Here is a 10,065-nt window from a genome sequence, read left to right on the forward strand (position 1 = left end):
AGGGCTGCCAAGCCAAGATTGAGCATCCCAGCGAAGCCGCACATGCTTGTTTGGGAGTGGAGGAAGCACCAATCACAACAGTGTGGCCAACAGCCGTATGAACAGTTTCTCTACGTCCCCACCGCTTTGGAGACCTTACTTTTGGGATTGCCCTCGTATCATTAACTCTAACCTGCTCTGCATGTGTATCGCGCCAACGTTTCTGAATTCTTTACGACATTCTACTTTGTCTTCTACTCTGTCATTTATTTCCAGTCCCAGGCGTGGTTACATCTCTTGGCACAAAGTCGTCAAGTCTCACAGTGACGTGAAAGTGTCTCCCTGAGAAAGTCACGTCTCGTCTCTCTTCCCAAGACTTTTTTTATTATAATAGAAAGATATTGCAATTCTATTCTATTCTCTGTTACTTCCGAAAATATAATACACTGTTAAAAAAGAAAGGAAAAAAAACCACACACACACCTAATAAACACAAATTTAACTAACTCTTTGATGAAGTAAATAAAGTAAATATTTCAACTTTCCTTAACTAAATCGCCGAACGCACCCAAACATTATGCACATTCCCTGGCTTGTTCTAAATAAATGCTTACCTAAGAAAACATCATAATGAAACAGTCTCGCAGACAACTTGCTAGGATTTTCTAATTCATCATCATGTTAACAGCACAACGTACTTCTGCAGGCTCCCCATAGTGGATGCAGCAATGTAAAGGGCCTCTGCAGGTCAGACCTTCAAACAATTAGAAACATGCAGGCCAAGTCCCAGTGGGGATTCACAGTATGCTCCAGAACACTGCCACCCTAAAAATAAATGGGTCCTAAAAATAGAAGAGTGGGTACTAGAGATAGTCAGTCACTTGATTAGATCATCACAGGTTGCAGGAGCCCAGCCTGACTGTACGCCTGGATATAGCGGTGTTATGGCGTGTATATTCTCCATCTTGGGACGACAGGCACTAGATTGAAAAGTAAGCCACAATCGGGCCTTGTCTATAGGATGTCCAGCGATGAGCTGCTTATGAACTTGAACGAGAGGCTTCATACATACAGCAATGACTATGGGAATCGCCTTCATTTTTTGGTTTACAATTCTATGTATTTTATCCAAGTCTTTTTTTCCTGATGTTCTAACTCACATTAACCTTAGCTTAGAATGACTGCCCTACAATGCCAGTTGGGAGGATCTACCCCAAAGGAAATGGAAACAGTACAGACAAACACTCCTGACAAGATATGGAGTACTTTCGAGATCAAAGCTATCGGTAGTTAGCCAATTAGCTCCGTGTAACAACACGGGGTCCAGTGCACCATGTGAAATACGGCGAAGGACAGACCACCTAAAGGTGAGGGAGAGACTCTACTCAGCTGGACCGGAGTGACACTGTCCGTGTGTCAGCCTGACTCAGACCTCCTCCCTCCCTGATGCTTCTTCATCTTCCTTATCTTTACATCGAGTATTTCGTAAGCTTTCTGACTTTGAAACATGGGTGTATTTAGGGTGTTGTATTTAGAGTTTGCTTCTGTTGTTCATTTTTTTTTTTTGGCTGCTCAATATTGCTTTGCCTTAAACTTCAATACTTTGTTCAGCCATCTTGTGTAATTGCTGTAATACTGAGCACCTGATGTGGGCAGGTAGACCCTTCTTCCTCACTGGGTTAGTGGCTGAGCAGGGCCACTTCCAATAGAAGGCAGCACGGGAAGGAGTTACATGTTGTTTATAGGGGTATCAGCCTCCAGGGTCTAGGGCAGGGGTGTCAAACTCCGGGCCAGGAGGGCCGCAGTGGCTACAGGTTTTCATTCCGACTCTTTTCCTAATCAGCGACCAGTTTTCACTGCTAATTAACACCTTTTCCCTTCATTTTAATAGCCCTGTTTTTAAGGATTCAGTCCTCTGAATTGATTTGTTTCTTCATTAAATGGCAGCCAAACAGAAATGAGACATGAAACGAACCAACAGATGACCAGCTAAACTGGGATTTCAAACTCCAACTAGTCTCTTAATGAGAAGCTGATTCTTGCTGCTAATTAAGCCCGTTATTTAATTCCAATGGCTTGTTGCTGCTCTCATTCTGCCACAGCAGACATTTCCAAATCTGTTGATTTTTCTGTTTTTTTCTGTCATATTGTGGCTTGTTTGAGGTTTCATTATTGTTTGGCTACTAATTAAGGAAAAAGAGATAATTAAGGGGCCTGAGTCAAAGTTAATTAAAACTAAAACAAAAGAAGTTAATTAGCAGTAAAAACAGCTCACTAATGAAGAAGATGGTTAGAATGAAAACATGCAGCCACTGTGGCCCTCGAGGACCGGAGTTCGACACCTGTGGTCTAGGGGGGTCACCCATGTGTCTAACTCAAGTTAAAGGTAGGGAGGTCCCTAAGTGCAGTAACAAGGCATCACTTATAAACAATCCTCAAGTGCGTGTTAACAGTGCATGAGTGGGCTAATCCAGAATGAATCTGTTGGCATGGTAGACACCTGTAAGTCACTGGGCACACACTCGCCCACTGGCATGGCATTGATTTTATGCGTTTTCACACCTAGTGTGTTTGGAGTGTTTATTCTTCAAACTCTGGAATGGCTGCCTTTGTAGATAACTATGTTTACTACTTGCGCCGCCACCATCTACTCAAAGTACCATGATGTTCCAACAATGATGGATAGTCTGTATGACCATCAGCATCAAGTGATTCCGTGAGAACCCTAACTACAAAGAGGACTATTTCATTTATGTTAGGTAGAATGCCCAGAGGGGACTGGGTGGTCTCGTGGCCTGGAACCCCTACAGATTTTATTTTTTTCTACAGCCTTCTGGAGTTTTTTTGTTTTTTCTGTCCACCCTGGCCATCGGACCTTACTCCTTTTCTATGTTAACTAATGTTGTCTTATTTTAATTTCTTATTTTGTCTGTTATTTTTTCTTTTCTTCATTATGTAAAGCACTTTGAGCTACTTTTTGTATGAAAATGTGCTATATAAATAAATGTTGTTATTGTTTAAAGGTTGTTGGTACCTTTAAATCTCATCAAAAAAGTGCCGTGTGCCTCCTGAAAAGTGATGAAATGAAAAGCAGTTGCCCCCTGTAGACCTGCATGCCTTTCATACGTCACCGAGTAAAACAAAGCAATTGTGACAAAAGGTCACGTATTGCTTATCCTACAAATATGGCCCGGACACATTTGTTGATAACACTAAAGAATTGGATTTGAGTGATTTTTCAAACTCTCCCATTTTTTTGAATTCGTATCACACACATTTCCAATCACGCACTCAGTCATTCAGCCGATTCAACTGGAGAGAAGTTGTCACGCACCATGTGTCCCACACTGAACACGGACCAGAGAAAGCAAAGGAGAGAGTCGTCAGAGGAGTTCAGAAAGAGAATGATAGACAAGCATGTGAAAGGCAAACGCTAGCACACCACCTCAAAGCAGCTTGATGTTTCTGGGATAACAGTTGCAAATATTATTGAGGAGTTTACAGTTCACGGGACTGCAGCCAACCTCCCTGGACATGTCTGTAAGAAGAAAATATCAACCCCAGAATGGGCAGAAGGATAGTGAGAGTAGCAGACAAAAAAGCCAAGGACAACTTCCAAAGAGATGAAAACTGAACTCCATGTTCAAGGTCCATCAGTGTCTGATCTGTTGCTTTTTGAGCAACAGTGGGCTCAATGGAAGGAAACTCCGGAGCCTCCCACCGTTGAAAAGAAAACGTACAAAAGCCAAACTGGAATTTGCTAAAATGCATATTGACAAGTCACAATGTCTTCTGGGAGGATGTCCTTTGGACGGATGAGATACAACTGGAGCTTTTTGACATATCCACAGAATAAAAAAAATATATAGCTTTCAAAGTAAAGAACACCGCAGCTGCTGTCAAACATGGAGGAGGCTCGCTTATGTTTTGGGGCTGCTTTGCTGTGTCTGGCATAGTGGGGGGCCTGGGGTCTGTGCAGGGAACAATGCAATCTCAAGACTGTCAAGAAACATCCTGCCCAGTGTCAGAGACCTCAAGGATTCTCCACCAGGATAAGGAGCCAAAACACACAGCAATAAGCACCCAAGTATGGCTAAGAGCACAACAGTAGACTATTTTGAAGTGGCCTTCTGGATTATCTATGGAAAGAACTGAAACATGCAATCTGGAGAAGACCCCCTTGAAACCTGGCCCAGCTGGAGCAGTTTGCTCAGGACGAGTGGGCCAAACGACCTGTGGACATGTGCAGAAGTCCCATGGAGAGCTCCAGGAATCGCTTTGTGTGTAAAGGTTGTACCACAAAATATGAGGTCAAGTGTCCGATTATTTTTGTCCGTGCCATTTCCATATGTGTTACGATTTGAAATATTCTGTAGAATCCAAACTCAACAGCAAAATCCGATTTCTGTTAAACATGAAACAAACAACGATGGATGCCAACTACTTTTGTCGGTTTCAAGTTATTTCAGAGACAATTGTGGGTTCTTCTTTTTTGTGGAGAGTTACCAACCGATCTGAAAATGTCAAGCACACTCTTGTGTGGACCATAACAACTGGAACAAGACCCTTGGGCAAACTGTGGTCTCGGTGCGGTACCAAGTCAACCCTGGAGCGATTCACGTGATCCAGCACTGGACCAATCTAACTACAGGAAAATACTGTGCATTATGGGTAATTAGGTAATCTCCACACATACGTATGTAGATCGCATAGAACACCTTGCACAAGTCAATCAGGTCAATCCTAGCAACTGATTCAGCCTCATAGCCTCTTTATCTCTCTCATGATTGGATAAGCAGTTGACCACATTAAAAAGTAGGCTGAAATTCAGTTGTGATTGGGCGGATTAAACCAACCACACACAGAGTTGGTGAGAAACAAATACTTTGATCGGCTGACAATTTAAAATCTCCCAATCAGCAGCACAAAGGGGATGCGTGTGAAATCTCTTCCCTTTCAAAGGTGATTTTCATTTTGGGAAAAGCCAGAAGTCGCAGGGCGCCAAATCTGGGCCCCCACCCCCCCAATCCCGAGTCGCCTGGGTGAGTTGACGTGATGTTTAGGACAGACTTGCACCGTCTCTGTTGTTCGCAGCCTGTACACGTCCAACATTCTCAGGTGTTCTGCCTGTTGTAGGCCTTCCAGAATGAGGATCACTTTCAGCAGATTCTCGGCCATCTTTGAAGTGTTTGTGCCACACTTTTATTTGCGTTGTACTCATTGCATCGTCCCCGAAAGACTTCTGAATCATCCAAATAGTTTCAGATGACGAATGTTCAAGCTTAATGCAAAATGTGATGCGGATTCATTGCTCTGATCGCTCAGTCATTTTGAATGTGACAGCCACACAGTACACCTGCTTACTCAACAGCATCTAGCGCCACCCCCACCCCACTGACTGGTCCAGTGAAGTTGTCATCGTTCACGCATGCGCATTCCAGGCCACTCTCCTTGGCTGCCAGTTTACATTGATGCCGCCCAAACCATTCTCATTATATTAACAATGGCTGGACTTTTCTCGGACAGACCTCGTATGTACTGTGTGTGTGTGTCTGTGTGTGTACACATACATCTATAGATGGACAGATTGCACTTTATTTGTTCCACTGGGGAAATGACACTTTTGACAGAAGCTCGCTCGATCAATCAATAAACAAATATTGTCAACAAACAACAACAATCACCCTAAAGTACACACCAGAATTACTAAAAAATAAAACATCTGACTTGGATAGAAGGCGCAATCCACAATGAGGCGCTCTGAAGACGTATTGCTTGTAGGTGTAACTGAGCACAAGCAGCAGTTTATGTCACCCTTTGGCTGAAGTCCTCAATGCTAGTGGGTCACAGAGAGGATTGTTCATAATGGCACTCAGCACTGGAGGAGACAATGAACACAAAACTCTCTCTGGCGGGTCTTAATTAAGTTATTGCTTTAAGTGAGGCCCACCGAATCAACGTCACCTACCTAGCCCACCACGACACTGAAAACTGCCACTGGCCGTCACAGAGGTGGAGAATGTGTTAAGGATGTCACTACGCACATTAAAGGAGCACAGTCTACAATAATAAAGATTCCACTCTGCCCTTTCCCCCACAGTTCCTCTGTGTTACGAGAGCAGTCCAACCGGTCACTGATGTGGACCCCCTTGCCACCAACTCTACATCAACTCCTTGAATAGTGACTGGACACAGGTTTTTTTTTTTTTTTTGTGTGACAAAAGTCAATGACCAGTTTCTTGGTTTTGCTGATATTAAGTTGCGGACAATTCTTTGGACACTGAGAAACAAAGTCCTCCTTCTTGTCTTGTATCCATTGCTACTAGAAAAGGTTTTGGTTCCCTGCAATCCCATATTGGAAAAAAAGGGGCTAGGAAAATTAAAGGAATTTATAAACATTGTATATACCTCACACGTACAGTACATATGCTCAACTTGTACCTTTCCAAGCAGTACAAACTCCTACATATATGGGTAGCTGCAATATCAGCATCTATTAATATACGCAAATATTTGCATACACACCTACCTACAAGTCTTTAACTGCTTTAAGCTAACATACATACACACCATCTGAAACAGATGTAATCCAGTTTAGTATCCCAGGAGGGGTTTGTTCCAGCGTGTACCCTGGTAACACTGGGCACATGCACATATACACACACACACACACATTAACTCCATAACAATACCCCTCTCTCCAGTTCACATACCAGGAGAAGGTGGGAGTGGAGGATACCATCATCTACATGTTACACCAATCCCTCTCCCACTTGGACAGAGGCAGTGGTGCAGTAAGAATTATGTTTCTGGACTTCTCTAGCGCCTTCAACACCATCCAACCTCTGCTCTTATGGGATAAGCTGACAGAGATGGGAGTAGATTCATACCTGGTGGCATGGATCGTGGACTATCTTAAAGACAGACCTCAGTATGTGCGTCTCGGGAACTGCACGTCTGACATTGTGGTCAGCAACATAGGAGCACCGCAGAGGACTGTACTTGCTCCGGTCCTGTTCAGCTTATATACATCGGACTTCCAATACAACTCGGAGTCCTGCCACGTGCAAACGTTCGCTGACGACACTGCTATTGTGGGCTGCATCAGGAGTGGGCAGGAGGAGGAGTATAGGAACCTAATCAAGGACTTTGTTAAATCATGTGACTCAAACCACCTACACCTGAACACCAGCAAAACCAAGGAGCTGGTGGTGGATTTTAGGAGGCCCAGGCCCCTCATGGACCCCGTGATCATCAGAGGTGACTGTGTGCAGAGGGTGTAGACCTATAAATACCTGGGAGTGCAGCTGGATGATAAACTGGACTGGACCGCCAATACTGATGCTCTGTGAAAGAGAGGACAGAGCCGACTATACTTCCTTAGAAGGCTGGCGTCCTTCAACATCTGCACATAAGATGCTGCAGATGTTCTATCAGACGGTTGTGGCAAGTGCCCTCTTCTACGCGGTGGTGTGCTGGAGAGGCAGCATAAAGAAGAGGGACGCCTCACGCCTGGACAAGCTGGTGAGGAAGGCAGGCTCTATTGTAGGCACGGAGCTGGACAGTTTGACATCTGTGGCAGAGCGACGGGCGCTCAGCGGGCTCCTGTCAGTCATGGAGAATCCACTGCATCCACTGAACAGGATCATCTCCAGACAGAAGAGCAGCTTCAGCGACAGACTGCTGTCACCGTCCTGCTCCACTGACAGACTGAGGAGATCGTTCCTCCCCCAAACTATGCAACTCTTCAATTCCACCCCGGGAGGGTTAACGTTAACATTATACAAAGTTATTGTCTGTTATACCTGCATTGTTATCACTCTTTAATTTAATATTGTTCTTTATCAGTATGCTGCTGCTGGAGTATGGGAATTTCCCCTTGGGATTAAAAAAGTATCTATCTATTTATCTATCTATCTAACTCCCATGTTGCTAAAGCACTCTGTCTCAATTCTCTCAAGCAATCCTGGAATCTTCACCCTGATGACTTTTTACAGGATGACAACCTGCCCACTTGGGAAAGTGTGTGCCAAAGACCAGTGTGATCATCAAAACCAACACGAGTCCTCTAGTGAAGGATTTGCAGACCCCATCCCAGACCTCCAACTAAGACTACACAACATCTAAGCGGCAGACTCTGTTCCTTAACATGAGACCAAAAGCTAAAGAAGCCATTTAAGCTCTGAGAACAAGACTACTTTGCTTTCTGTTTTCCGTCTTGCGTTAACACGATTTTTTGAACCTACCTGGAATGGAGTCTTTCTTTGACATGCCCGTCCCAAAGATCTTACCCTTTTAATTTTTTTTTTTGCCTTCTTTGAATGTCAAAGCCGGTGTCAGAGCCTGTTAAAAGCCCATTGGGTCACTCATTGTGCGATTTTGGGCTATATACGGTTAAAAAATAAATTGTTATTTAGAATCAATCATTACCACAAGCTGTACATCTCTGGGAATGTGGCAGCAAACGCCACACTGGAAGAAGGTGCAAAATCCACAGGGCAGTGTGGGTGAAGTGTTTAATGCTTTGGATTTCAATCCCTGAGGTTGTGGGTTCAAATCCTGCTACTGACACAGCGTGACCATGAGAATGACACTTCACCTGCCTGGGTTCCATCTGGGAAAAACGAAATGTAACCAGTTGTATCTCAAACGGTGCAAGTCGCCTTAGAGAAAGGTGCCAGCCAAACAATAATAACTAACTAAAACCCCACGACTCGGCATATATATAAGCCAGCAGGGCTAACCACCGCACCACGGAGCAGCCCTCGTATTTCATAGACCGTGTAAACGAATGGACAGACGTTATACAGAAATGTTCACACAAATACCAACTTTACACAGGTACACAAAGGCTATGTGCCATCAAATATGCGCGCACGTGTACGTGCAGTAAGTTTACACAAACAAACACACACCCACGTCAATTGCTTTAATTCTAATATGCCATCTAATAGCGAAACTGCCTACAGCCGTACACCGCCGGGTAAGTTACACATACAGATTTATGTGTTTATCTTGTCATGTGTAACTACGTCTATGCACACAACGTTGCCAATGACCAATAATTGCCAGAGGAAATCAAACCAACGCAGAAAAAGGAAATCCGCATTTGCCTCTCATTCCTTCCCCATTCACACGATTAAGTGATCGATGTAAAAACTTACAACTAAACGGACACCTTGAAACGAGTGGCAGGCCGATTAACTGCACTTTTTGGACAGACACATTTGAGAAGATGCAAAAAAGGACTCCGATCACACATCACGCCCACCAAGACTTTTCCGTTTTTGGGACGCACCACTCTGCAGTCTCGTGCAGGAAAGAGGACAGAATTTAAGACTTGTTAAACGATGCCAGCCGTGAAAGAGAAACTTACACAGAACCCCCACCAGATGCAGAGGGGAAGACACTGCTGTGTCTCCGGGGCGAGCACACCCTGGGGCGCCCTGACGCAGGCGCTCCACAGGACGGATCAACGAGTGCAGGTCTACCTTAAACCCCCGGAGCGGCTTTGCGATATTCGTGACGATAACACGGAAGAGCCTCTCCGCTCCTTTCAAACAGTTTCAAACACGCACATTTTCCTCCTTATTTTTATCTGGGTGTCGATGGGGTGGCCCGTCTCGCTGTTTTTGTCTTTATTTATTTATTTATTTATTGAAAGAAACAGTTCAAAGCTCAGCATGCCCCTCGGCGACGCCTCACCTGCTCGCCCTGCTCCGGATAAGGTATCCTGCTAGGAAGCGCAGCCCATGGTCCCGCTGCTCTTATCCGCCTTCGGTTTCCACCTCTTTCTTTCTTTCTCTCTCACTCTCTCTCTTGTTTGACGACTTTTAATTTTCTTCGCCTCTCCTGGACGATTCCATCTCCCAGGCCCCTCAGCCGAAAGCTCACGCTGTCCCGTAGCCCTGCCCCAGAAGGTACCGCGCGAGACGGAACCGTCGTTGTTGTCTCGGCGTTTCTTTGATTTCTTCGTTTTTTTCTTTCTCGCTCTCTCTCTCTATTGAGTGGATATTAATGGGAATTTTCCCTGCATCACTTCCTGCAGCCAGTCGCTGTTGCTGCCAAGGGGCTCAGCTGCCTGCG

The 10,065-nt window shown here is 44.7% G+C and overlaps 1 protein-coding gene across 1 annotated transcript in view; it reads right to left on the bottom strand.

Annotated features, from left to right (window-relative positions):
• The window catches only part of dcun1d3 (defective in cullin neddylation 1 domain containing 3), a 64,334-nt gene extending 54,270 nt beyond the window's left edge, over positions 1–10,064 (bottom strand). Inside the window, exon 1 of the mRNA XM_028814156.2 lies at positions 9,685–10,064. The gene's annotated coding sequence lies outside the window, so the exon portion shown is untranslated. The remainder of the gene's footprint in view (positions 1–9,684) is intronic.
• Between the last annotated feature and the right edge of the window lies 1 nt (position 10,065).

The sequence above is a fragment of the Erpetoichthys calabaricus genome, chromosome 11 (assembly GCF_900747795.2).
Source record: "Erpetoichthys calabaricus chromosome 11, fErpCal1.3, whole genome shotgun sequence".
Classification (NCBI taxonomy): Eukaryota; Metazoa; Chordata; class Cladistia; order Polypteriformes; family Polypteridae; genus Erpetoichthys; species Erpetoichthys calabaricus.